Source organism: Camelus bactrianus, chromosome 8 (assembly GCF_048773025.1).
Source record: "Camelus bactrianus isolate YW-2024 breed Bactrian camel chromosome 8, ASM4877302v1, whole genome shotgun sequence".
NCBI lineage: Eukaryota > Metazoa > Chordata > Mammalia > Artiodactyla > Camelidae > Camelus > Camelus bactrianus.
Genome location: NC_133546.1, coordinates 4,795,961 through 4,808,897, shown reverse-complemented (window position 1 = coordinate 4,808,897; position 12,937 = coordinate 4,795,961). Strand labels below are relative to the sequence as shown.

At 52.3% G+C, this 12,937-nt stretch overlaps 1 long non-coding RNA gene across 1 annotated transcript; it reads right to left on the bottom strand.

The window, feature by feature from the left end:
* Positions 1–412: 412 nt before the first annotated feature.
* On the bottom strand, positions 413–3,391 carry LOC141578324 (uncharacterized). Its single transcript, XR_012508512.1, has 3 exons — positions 3,252–3,391; positions 2,103–2,224; positions 413–1,602 (listed from the first exon to the last, which is right to left on the bottom strand). It is a non-coding gene; the product is annotated as an uncharacterized LOC141578324 (long non-coding RNA).
* Between the last annotated feature and the right edge of the window lie 9,546 nt (positions 3,392–12,937).

The window sequence follows — 12,937 nt, the reverse complement described above, 5'->3', positions numbered from 1 at the left end:
CCTCGAGGGAGGATCCTTCCCTGCCTCTTCCAGTTTCTGGGGCCCCAGCAGTCCCTTGGCTTGTGGTAGCATCACTGCAGGCGCCGCCTCTGGGGCCACACGGCGTTCGATGTGCTCTGTCTCCTCTTCTAAAGACCCCAGTCATACTGGGTCCGGATCCACTCTAATGACCTCATCGTAACTTGACTTTATTTGCAAAAGCCCTGTTCTGAAATAAAGTCCCACAGGTCCTGCTGGTTAAGACTTTAACACAGCTTCTGGGGACACAGCTGAATCCCTAACAAGCAAATCTGCCTTTGGCCCCTTCCCTGTCCTCCCCTCTGCATTTCCATCCCCGCCTCACTGGAGCCCCTCCCTTCTCTGCCTCCCTGCCTCCTCCCCAGCTCCATTCAGAATCTGAACCAGCGAGAGAGCAGAAGGGAAGATCGGTCCGTGTCTGGTTGGGATTAAAAGTCTCACGCCAAAAAGTGGCAGACTAGTGATGGAGCCTTCTGCATCCCTGAAGGAGGATGAGGAAGGCCTTGAAATCATTGCTGGTGGCATCTTCCTGGTCTGCTCATACAGAGGCCACACATCCGTCCCAGGGGTCTGAGCAGGTTTGCCTCCCCCGCCCGCCTCAGCACCCTGGGGTGGCGTATCTGTGAACACAAAGTGGAGACCAGGAGGGCTGCTGTGAGGAAGCAGGGTGGGTCCCCACAGAGTGGCTCAGCATTCCCACATTAGCAGAGGGACCGCTGTGCAGAGAGGAAACCAGTGACCCCAGGCCAGGAAGACAAATACGCGGACATGTGTGCCGGCAGCACCGGCAGCCCCATCAGTCAGGTAGGCCTGATCCCTCCCAGCCCAGAGGTGTCCTTGGCACCCCCTCAGGCAGCCGTCCAGGAGCTCCTGCTGTCAACAGGAGTTGACACAGGAATGAAATCTGTCTGCTATCCTCTGGGTCTGGAAGGACAGACATCCCTCGTGAACCGAGCTGCCCTTGACCACGGTCGCCCATCTGACCACCTGACTGACGGGTCTGCCTGCCTCCCTGGCCTCCAGTGGGAACAAGAAGGGGAGGGTGGCATTAAGAGCCCAGAGCTCCCACTGCTTAAGGGAGTAGAGACCACTGTCCTGTGCCGACCTGAGGACAGGGACACTGAAGGCCAGGCCAGGCCAGCCTGCTCGGGGTGACAGGCAAAGCCTGCTCGTTCCGGCTCTCGGCCTGAAAGGCTGGTGGTTGGAGGGGAGTTGAGATCGCTCATACACACTGTCTGTGGAAAGCATTTATAGTTGGAGGATGTAGTATCTGGGAAATTTTAGACTTGGCTGTCTCTTCTAAAATTACACGTATGACCTGTGTTTAGGAATATACTGCATCAAAATTTAAATTCAAACAATCAATAAAGCAGCTATTTATTTAACAGATAGGTTCTGGTGCCTCCCTCAGAAGCTGCCTTTCTAAGAAGACCCTTTATCCGTCTGCAGGTTCCGACTCTCCCCGCACGTCTTTAAGCTGTTTTATCCGTAACGACTTGTTGTGACACAAAGCTCCGCGGACAGCGGCGAGTGGCGCCGCCTGTGAGGCAGCGGAGGACAGACTGAGGTGCACTGGCTCACTGTCTGGAAGAAATTCTTCACTTTATTAACCACCCACCGTTTATCAGACATAGAAACATCAGATTCCTAAAAACAAATCTGTCCCCTGTCATTAACTCTCTGTACAGCCTCCTGGTCCCAGCCCATCTGCCAACTCTGGGGCCACGCTTCCCCCCTCCCTGGGGCCCCTCCTCTGGGGCAGCACTCCCGGCAAACTCAGAGACTACAGATGCTCACTAACCACACCCCCACCCGACAAAGCCGGATCAGAGATGCCCTGCGGGTTCAGACCCCCGACCTGGCACCTCTGGTGGGAACGGGAGGGAGAGTGTCCCCCACGGGGCCACTACTCACATTCAGTGGTTCCTTCTGGGGTGACGCATCCTTCCTTTCTGGGTGGCCCCCTCAGTGACGTCAGATGCACCTCTGAGGTCTTTCTTTTCTGCCTCCCCCTTCCTTTTAGTCTTCACAGCCCACCTCCCACCCCAAGGCTAGGCCTGGGGCCCCATAAAGAAGTCAGAAACCTGATCAATCTCCAGTACATTTGGGGCTGGGAAAGAACTTCGGTTAACTTCCAAATCCATTCCCATCTGTGCTCCCGTGCCGGGGGGTCCTCTGCTTCCCAGAGATTTCTTGGGGGTCATGGCTTGTCAAAGATAAAAGGGAAGGAAGCAGGCTGGGGTGAGGAGACCTTGGACCTGGCAAAGTCTCGGCTAGCTCCAGAACGACGATTACCCCTTAGAGGTAATGATTTGAAAGGCCCAGGCCCTCTTCCCCCCACGGAGTCGGTCACCGACGGTGGCAGCTCAGGAAGAGCGTGGGCTTGACTTGAAGGCTGCATCCAGTCATGAAGTAGTAGGGGAAGTTCCTTGAAGGAAAACTGGGTGACCCTAGTGGCACACTTCTCCCTGGTTCCCACAGACAAGGTGTGTTTGTGTGTTGTTTTGCTGCTTTGCTGAGGTTCTTTCTAGAAAGGAATCTCCTCCCTCCCCTACCTTGACCATTAATGGGGGCCACCTGCGGCCAAGGTCCCTCCGCTCCTTGGCGCCTGTGCGCAGACCACAGTGTGGCGTTGCTGCAGTCAGCATCCGGCCAGGGCCACGTCTGCCTCAGAGGACGGAGACACTCAAACCACCTTGAGTATTATCTCAGTGTATCTCGAAGGTAGCTAAGTATCTTTTCTGGAAATTTTCTTAAAGTGCAAAGGTGATGAACAACATCCTGGCCTCCCAAGGTAATGCGGGTGCGCAGGGGCCTGGGCAAACAGGGAAATCGGGCTGCCTGGAGGACCAGAGAGGGCTGGCCTCCACAGAGGGTGGTGGCTGAGTCGGCCTCAGCCCTAACCCCCTACACCTCTCCCCACCCCATCCTCCTGGAGTCCTGCCGCTCCAGCCCCGTCTCCCACTGTCCCCGCCCCACGGAGGGGGAGAGACGCCGACTGTGAATCAGCTCCAGGGCCCCTTGGCCACACAGTCTGAATGCCTGGGTCTCGGCAGCGTGTTAAACATATCACATCAAAACATCCCTAAAAATAAGAGCTGATGTCATGAAGCTGGCGGGTTGGGAGCTCGAGGTGGAAGGGGCAGAAAGAAAGAGCAAAGCCCCGGGAGTGGTTTTCCCTCGTGCGTTCCTTTCCCTGGGACCCTGGGACACCACATACACGTAAATGATACCTGCAACTCCTCTGAGTTAAGTGAACTTAATTCCAGTCAAGATTACGCAGCAGGAAACTTGATCAAAATTTGTTTCTTCCGATTTGAAGTCCAACACAAACGTGTCCCTTCCCCGGACGCACACCTTCCCTCCTCCTGCCGGGGCTCCTCCTCCCGCCAGCCGCCAGGCCCTTCCAGAACCTCCCTGTGGCCTTGGATGGTAACCAGAGCTGCTCTGATCCCCCAGGCGAGCTGGATGGATCATTATCTTCCAAACGGTTCTCAAAGATGCGGCCCAGTGAGCACAAAGGGGAAAGGGGAAAGGTGACAGAGGCCTGTTCCCGGGGCGGGCGGGGGGTCAGCACCAAGGGAGCAGCTTCTCGTGGGTGAGGCCTGGAACACCCGCGAGCCGGCACCCAGAATACTTTTATTTTCCGAATGTCAGCGCTGGCAGCTTGTACCAGGGCCAAGTAGTCAGCTATGAGCTCAAGAGCTTTGTGAGAGCTTTTCCCTGAGGACTCGTGCTCGCGGTCTTCTACCGGAATCCCCCCAAATCTGAATCCCTAACTGGGGCTATAAATAGGCCCAACAGGTACTTGACAGTGAAGCGGTTCCGCCCAAGTGCCCTCCTCGTCCAGGGGCCCCGTTTGCAAAGCCCACGGGAAGGGACAGGAAGGGACAGGAATGGGAGGGGGGTGATAATGGGACAGTTTCGGGAAATGCATTTCTTTCTTTCTTTTTCTTTTTTTTTTCCCACATATTCCTTCCAGACTGATATTTTTTTATTGAGTATAGTCAGCTTACAGTGTTGTGTTAGTTTCTGGTGTACAGCACAGTGATTCAGTGATACATGTGTATCTATCCCTTTTCTTATTCTTTTCCGTTATAGGCCATTACAACGTATTGAGTACAGCTCCTGTGCTCTACAGGAGGACCTTGTTGTTTACCTATTTTATAGACAGAAGTTAGAATCTACAAATCCTGAACTGCCAATTTATCTTTCCCTACCCTCTTCCCCACCCCTCAACCACAAGTTTGTTTTCTATGTCTGTGAGTCTGCTTCTGTTTTGTAAATAAGTTCATTTGTGTCTTGTTTTTTTTTTTTTTTAGATTCTACATGTAAGTAATAGCATATGGCATTTTGCTTTCTCTTTCTGGCTTACTTCACTTAGAATGACACGATCTCCAGGTCAATCCCTGCTCTCAATGGCATTATTTTATTCTTTTTTATGGCTGAGTAAAATTCCATTATATAAATATACCACAACTTCTTTATCCAGTCCTCTGTCGATGGACATTTAGGTTGCTTCCATGTCTTGGCTATTGTGTATAGTGCTGCTATGAACACTGGGGTGCATGTGTCTTTTTTTTTTTTAATTTATTTATTTTATTGAAGTATAGTCAATTTACAGTGTTAATTTCTAGTGTACAGCTTAGTGATTCAGGTATATGTATACATATATTTCCCTTCATATTCTTTTTCATTATAGGCTATTACAAGATATTGAATACATCTCCTTGTGCTGTACATTGGGACCTTGTTGGCATTAAAACCAGATCGTGGAGGGCAGGGAAGTCACCATATCCAGGGGAACTCAATGGAGTGGTTCCAGGCACATGTCAATTAACCAGCGCCATGGAGTGGCCTCCCAGTGCCACCATTAACTTACATCAGTCCTGTAAATTAACCCAACCATGAAGAGAAGCGCTGCCCACCCTGCCCACCACCCAACCGCAAGGCCTGGGACCCTCAGGCAACACCTGCCTGGTGACTCCGCCCCTCCGGCCTATAGCCCTGCCTTGGGCGACCTTCCTGAAATATACATAGCTGAGGGGGACTGCTGGGGATATTCTGGGGAGACAGCTGTTTGTGATTCTAGCCGAGAGTGGTGGGTGGCACTGGCAGAGAGGGCTGGGCCGGAACAGAGCTGGTGAACATGGGCAGGGAGGGGCCACGGGGGTCCCTGCAGAAGCTGCCCCAGACCCCACTGAGTGAAGGGGTGGGTGAGGGAGGGAAGGACTGAGTCTCTGCGGCCTTGGAGGGTGGAGTTGAGGTCAAGCGAATCCTAGCTGGATATTTCCAAGATGAAATTTCAGATCCTGAACAAGGAATTCCTCTTCCCAGTGCTCAGTTAATCCGGCAGCAGCGTGTGCAAAATGCAGGAGCCACCGTTCTTGGCTGTCACCCACTGAAGCCACACCCCAAACTTTGTCAGACGTGACCCTCCCCTTGCAGGAACTTCTTCCCCTACAGTGCATTTCCTGAGACTGTTCCTGCTTTCTCCTGAATCGGTTTTACTTGGATAAAAGTTGGCGGGGACGGGTAGAATCTTTGGTCAAACCAGACTGGGAAACACGGCCTACTCCATTTCTTTCTCAGATTCTACACTGTGCACTAGCACATTAAAAAACTCCAAAAAGTTCTTCAATAAAGAGACCTGGTTCACTTTATTTAACCCAATGTTTCCAAATGTATTTGTTAAGAAAGACATTTTCCTCAGGGTGTGGTAGACAGACCAACACACCCCCTCAAAGCTGCGCACATCCTAATTACCAGAACCTGTGAAATGAGACCTCCTGCGGCAAAAAGGAGCTCGCTGCTATGATCAAGTCAAGGGTCTTGAGATGGGAAGGTTTTCCTGGATTCTCCTGGTGGGCCTAATATAATCACAAGAGTGGTCCTGAGACAGAAGCATGAAGGTCAAAGATGAAAGGAGATGGTACCATGGGAGCAGAGATGCCCTTGGGGAAGGAGGGCCACTGGTCAAGGCACATGGGCTGGAAAAGTCAAGGAGATGAATCTCCCCGGAGCCTCCAGAAGGAATGCAGCCTTGCCTGCACCTTGATTTGGGGACCCCTTGAGAGCTCTGACCTCCAGAACTAGAAGAGAACTCATTTGAGTTGAGTCACTAGATTTGTGGCAACTTGTCACAGCAGCAACAGGAAACTAACACACAGAGTATTAACAGCTCATGGTGGACTCAGAATTTGGGAAGCTGAGGACATCAGCTTAACCGTCAGGCACACCGGACCCCCAACAAGCTGCCTCCCAGGCGCCCCCTCTACTGCCCTCTCTGTCACTCGGTTTCCAGTCCCCCTAAGTCTTGATCTTATGGAAATGGCAACAGCTGTTGAAAGAACACATCCTCTAGTCAACGAGTACGTGGGACTGTCTGTTTCTTCGAATGCTATGACCATAGACCAGGGATGAGGGGGCTGACTCTTGTTTGGGGGGCTGGTCCTTACAGAGCCGTGAGCACACATTCTGCGCACGAGTGGTGACTCTTCAGCAGTTGAGGACACTGACGTCTGGGTGCCTCATTTTGTTCCTCCAGCAGAGCTAATTAAAGACACACCATTAAACCTCTCAGGCTCCTCCATGAATATTGTGGGAAAGGACAGGCAAAGGAACCTTCAAGGTTTCATTCCAGACCAGTTCTAAGTCAGCGTTTAGGAATCCAAGGGGCTCTAAACACGGCCCCCATGGATGTTTGGGTGTAAAGACAGAGTGGATGGTGGGAAACAAAGAAACAAAGCATAAAACCAGCCTGCAGAAAGTTTTGCAAAGGAGACCTGGATCGAAAATGAAATGACTGAAACAGAAGAATATCTCCCATTCTTTATTTTTCACGTGGGGGTCTTCCACATAGGAATTCAGGAGTGTGGTTGAAGCCCACGGTTCACCAGCCGCCAAGCCCGTCACAATGTCCCGCTCGCTCTCCGTGGGTCCCTCCCACCCCGGTGGCCGCGTGAAACAGTCTGCAGTTGGGCCTCACACAGGCCCTTTGTGTGCCTGCCTCCAAGTCCTTGCACCATTGTTTCCTCTGGAATGCTCTCCCCCGTCTCCGGGCGGCCAAGTCCTGTGTCTTCCAGGCCCGGCCCCTCCACTTGGCCTTCCTTGACTCACCAGCCAGAAACAGTCTTTCAGTCCCTGGAACGAGGCATCTCATCACCCGCCCGCACCTTCCTGTCGGCCCTGACACGTTGCACATCACAGCCGCCTGCATCTTGTCTGCTCACTGAGAGTCTGTCTTCATCAGGGCTCTTTGCATCACAGATGCCGGAAAACCCATCCTGTCTAGCTGAATCAGAAAAGGAAATGTGTTCTGAGAATGCTGGTTTATCTCACAGATCCTAGAGCCGACTTTACCAGTCACCTGCTTGTGTTCCCAGCCTTGTCTTCCTTTGGTATTACTGCCCTGGGGCTGCTGTAGCCACGTGTCACAGACGGGGGCTCAGACAGCAGAAGCCTTCAGCCCTGGAGGCCGGAGCCCAAGGTCACGGTGTGGGTGGGGCTGGTTCCTGCTGAGAACACGAGGGAGAATCTGCTCCAGGCGTCTCCGGGCCTCCGGCGGCTGGGCAGCCGTCTTGGTGTCCTTGGCTCATAGCACCATCCCAGGATCTCTGTCTCCATCTGCATGGCTTCTCCCCGAGCGCATCTGTGTCCAAATGCCCATTTTGGATCCTTTATATCAGATTAAGGGCCCACCCAATGACCTCCTTTTGGCAGAGCACACCTGCAATGACGGCTCTATTTCCAAATCGGGTCACATTCTAGGTACTAGGGGTTAGGACTTAACGTAGGAACTGAGGCTGGGGGGGCAGAACTCAGCCCCTACCGCTCAGTCCTCATTTTGACTGAAGGAGCTATGTGGCCAGTTAAATACACCTGAGCCTCCACAACCCCTTTACCTGGAGGCGCCCCGACACCTGGCTCCAGCAAATGAAGTGTAAATACAAGTCTTTTTTGGGGGGGGGTGCTTTTGGAAAAACCAGTGTGGTTCCTCCCCCTGCCCCTCCTTCCTCCCTGAGCACCGAGGTGACGCAGCCGTCCCACCGCAGCTGGCGTGAGAGCACGTGCGGAAGCCGTGGGCACACTCAGCAGGAGCCGAGGTCCGCGGTGACTCCAGGAGCCGCTGCCTCGTCTCTGGACTGACTCCTTGTCACGTGAGAAAGTAACTTCTCCTTATTTAAGTCAGTGGTTCTCAACCAGCAGCAGTTTCCCTCCGTCCCGGGGAGGCATCTGACGATGTGGGGGGAAACAGCCTGCAGTGCACAGAGCAGCCCCACCCCCGCGCCCCCCAGCAGAGTGTTGTCCGCCCCCAGTGTCACAGGGACCAGGTTTGGGAAAACAGGATTAAGGTCACCTAGCAGATTTTTGTTAGGTCTCATTAAGACCGTGGCAGGTGAGACTGGAAGATGTTTCCTAAAAAAAATAGGGCCACCGATTGGGAAGACTCCTTGGGTGTCCCTTGGAGGAGGAGCACATTTTCAAGCTTTGTGCCTTTCCTAGCACCCAGCGCAGTTCCTCGCACGCAGAAAGTGCTCAGTGATCAGAGGGGGTGGTTACGTGACACAAACAGCCGGAGGCTGTGTCATTAGACTGTGTAATTAGGAGGCTCAGGGCGCAGCGGGCTGGTTAAGAAGGAACCTTTTCCCACTGATACACAAAAGATGGAAATAAGTGCCCTCTGTCCGCACTCCCGCAGGTGTATCTACTACTTCTTTTTTGGTTTCCAGGCTTCCTTGATACCTGTAGTATATATATTGACCTTTGTTTCAGGTTAACACTTGGACCTGTTGCTTTAAATGTAGACGTTCTTTACCTAGAGAAATACCAGAGTTTGAATAACAACAGGCTGAGCATATCACCTGAAAGCGGCTAATTTGCTGTTCAAATGTACATGTGTCCTGAGCCTCACAAACTTTGGACACTTGGTAACTTGTTCTCTGGGCCCCGCCCTCCCCCAGCAGCCATATTCCAACTCCAGCTCCCTTCTTCGCCCCCACGGCCCTAAACCATCAGCTCCTTGGGGTCAGGACTCTCCTGTCTCTTTCCCTAAGGCCATTCTCATGCCATTCCTCCAAACTGGTCTGCAGTTTGTCCAGTTTTCAGGGTCCCGCTCATTAACTGACTGGTTGACCTGGTAGTTTCAGTTCAAACAAAGGTGTTTCCAGCTGGGACTGGCTTCCTTTCCCAGTCCCCTCCCTCCAGCCCCTGGAGTTTGGTTTGTGTTTAAACAAGCGCCTTCAAAGGACATAATCTCTCAAGCGAGTGGTAACAGGAGTTTCACTCACTGACACAGGTCAGTGGGGAAGACAATTCTGATTGAAGGGTCTGTCCCAGGACCACCAAACCTTAATGACACCCCGCCCCCCATGTGTTGAGCACCTCGAAGTGTCAGAGCCAGGCAGTACCGCATCCTCACCAAGATCAGAAAAAGAGGGCGTTCGTGTCTGCATTTTGCAAATAACCAATTTTCTTTCCCAGTAAACTCAGGTCTGTCTTTTGCCCCATGCAACCCCTCCACCCTTCCTGTGTCCCGCTGGCATCTTGCTGAGTTCTACAGTGGCTCCTTTAGAAATAAACATACATGTCCCCGTCCAGCTGTCCAGCCCAGAAGGTGGTCACAGATCTATGTCCAAGTTGCAGAGGAGAATTCTGTCAGTTGGTGAGCCTTCTGTGGCTGCTCCCTGCTTGTGTCCCTCTGCCCGGACCTCCTCTGCCATGCCATCCCAGCAATGCAGCTACCAAATGAAGACTTGCTAAGATGTTCAGGGAAGAGAGAACCTGGGGACACTGGAACAGATTCACCATTGCCACGCCTCTTCTCCTAGGTCTCTGTGCTCATGTGTCCAGATTCTGCAGCCCAGAAAGGCTCCACTGAGCTAGGGGGCCACTGTGCCTTCAGGCTCCTCCTCTGTCGCCACTGCGCAGCCCTCCTAAGAAAATCCACAGAGGGCGTCCTCCAGCGTTTGCCCCCAAGGGGGGACCATCAGAATCAAAACCCATGGCCAGGCTGGAATCTCGCATTTCATTTTCCCCGGAAATATCTACATTGACAGGATTTTCACAAGTCAAATCATAAGCGCATTAGAGTTAATTATATACTATTAAATTCGCTGCTGTGGCAAAGCCTTGGAAAATGGAGAATCTTTTTCTAATTAAAATAAACAAATTTCAGGTCACCTCTTTGCTTTACTTTTCTGTAACACCCTCTGAGTGGAAATGAGGCACATCACATCCCCCAAAATGTTGCCAAAACAAAGGTAAGACCTCTAGGAAACATTGGGTAAACCAGAATTCCTGACTCTTTTCAAACATCTTCAGCAACGAATATTGGCCTGGACTTTCCTTCCTGAAGCGCTCAAGGGTTTGGGAGGAGGAGGCGGGGGAGACTCAGAAAAGAGCTAAGTGTCTCCATCCTGGGTTTATAAACAGTGTAATAGTTTGACTATCTGAAACAAAAGTAAACCAAAGTCTTCACTGAGTCCAGTAGCAAAAAACTTGATCGTAAAACCTGCACATTCAATTCTGCAACTGCCCAGGCCTGTTTGCAAGAATGTGCACTGGCCCATTTTATGTAATTTGCATAGGAATTTCGAGAATTTGAGGGTGTGAACTATTAGCCACTCTCTATATAATTATTAAGGGATTTTTTTTTTTCCAGAGGGGAAAATTATTATGGAGCTTAAATGCAGGTTGAGAAGAACATTTCATTAGTTTTTCTTTAAGTTTCTTTCAGACCAGTAGGAATCAAAATTTATAATAATGGAGCTCTCTTTGGTAAATAAGGTTGAAGCTTCTGATGATAGCTACAAATGCTTTAAATAGCTATCGTAATTAATTATTAAGAGAAGTAGCCTTCTTTTACACGTAGCAGACGAAAACTGGGAGAAAGGAGCAAACAGGAGATGCTGGAACATGGTCTTTTAGAGGAGCTTTAAACGGGAATCACGTCAGTCAGCATTTCAGCACTGAGATGGCACTTGTGAGGAAGTGTCCCCAGGAGATATTTTTGCCCTCAGAAAGTCATGAGAAAGAAAATGCTGTTCTTTCTTTCAACTGGAGCCATTCAACGCTGGGGGACAAGAAGGAAAATCAGACATTGCTCGTGTGTTTCCTCCCTGTAGTTCTGAGACCCAGATCTGCCTCGCAGAAAGCACGTCCCAGACACAAGACTCACCTCGCGGCCGCACACAAGACTCTAGACAGTGCCTGGGGGGCGGCACCCCAGTGACTGAAGGGGTGAAGAAAGCCACGCAGCCAGCTAGATTCATTTCCTTTTTTGATTCTTGGAGACCAACTTTCATTTCCCCAAAGTACATGCCTACTTGGCATGAAGCTCCCAGCCCGGCCACCCCTGCCAGGCGCTGTGGACACAACCCCGAGATCTGGGACTAAGCATTCAGAAGCACAAAAGACTGCAAACCAGGCAGACCTGATGACCTTCCACCTCGACGCCCAGCTGGAGACACGTGGACGGACAGCGGAGCCCGCGCTGGGCAGGGCTTTGGGGGAACAGGTGTCCCCAGGTGTGCGTGTGTGCACACACGTGTGCTGCTTTGCCCCGGCTTCCATCTGTGCGTGATGTGCACGGCCGGGGCTCTGCTAGCGGGGATGAAAATCGCAAAGGCGCTCAGGGGCACTGAGGCTCGACGTGCAGGTTTTCCCTGCTTGGCTACAGCCGTGCAGAGGAAGTGAATCTCCACTGCCGATGACCGCATTTCCCCTGTTTCTCAATGGGGCTCTGGGCGTCAGGAGGATGCTGACTCAGCCGGCCTCTCGGCCAGGGGACTGTTAGGAGCTGCGGGCTCGGACGGTGGCGGTGCTCTCCCAGGCTCTGCCGCCCCCGGCCCCAGGCCTCCCCTCCGTGAGGGCAGCTGGCGGTCGTGCCCCAGAGGCAGCACTGAGGTGCCCGCCCTTCCCAAGTAGAAAGAGCCCAGGTGGACGGGTCCAGCGGAGGGGCGGGGCCTTGTTCTGGGCAGGGACCAGAGCTGTGACTGTGCTGAAGCCCTTCTGTGATTATGCCATGAGATTAGTCAGAAGAATCAGCGGAACATCTATTACGGATGACGTTGGCCAAACTGGAGGTAAATGGAGTGCTTTATCCTGACCCAGTGACAGTGATAAATGACTTTTTAAAAATCAATAGATCAATTCAAAGCCATCAATTCAAGACATCGAGAAGTCGATCAAAGCACGTCCTACCCCGGGTAGCCCAGGGGTCAGCTCAGCCTGAAACGGGAACTTCCAACACACCAGGCAGCCTCTGGGCCAGTGGACAGTTCACAGCAACACACTTTTCCTTTCTCCGCTCATTTCTTCAGCATCGGAGAAAAGTAGAAACAGGCCACATTCTGCTGTCACATACATTGTACCCCGGATGCAAAGAGGTGCTGGCGCCACAGGACCCTGAGGAGGGAAACACTCCGTAATCTTCAAGTGCTTTGCACCAGCACAGCGCCTTCCCGCATCTTCTGTCTCATCTCGGCCTCACGTACTTGTCCTCATTCTGCAGTTGGCATCATCACCATTTTACAAATAAGAAAGTCTGGGTTCCTGGCGGGGTGAGGAGGCCCTGGCAGAAATGGGAGGGAGGGTGGCAGAGCTCAGAATGGGACGTGGAGCCCAGATTCCGAACTGCTGGGAGGCCCCGGGCTGGGGCAGCGGCCGGCCGTGGTGGGAGGAAGTCTGGGACCGAGAGCCACCTCCCTCCTCCCTCAGCCCCTCAATGCCCACCTCCGCGGTCCCAGCCGGCTGGGAGCAGGGCCTCCCCGAAGCTGGTGGCTGATTGTCTACACACACACACACACGGACAGACACATAAACATTCACACTGTCTCACTCACATACTCACACACTCAAAATTGTGGACACACAAGCACATACACACCATTAACACACATACCGCCTCCCCCCCCCA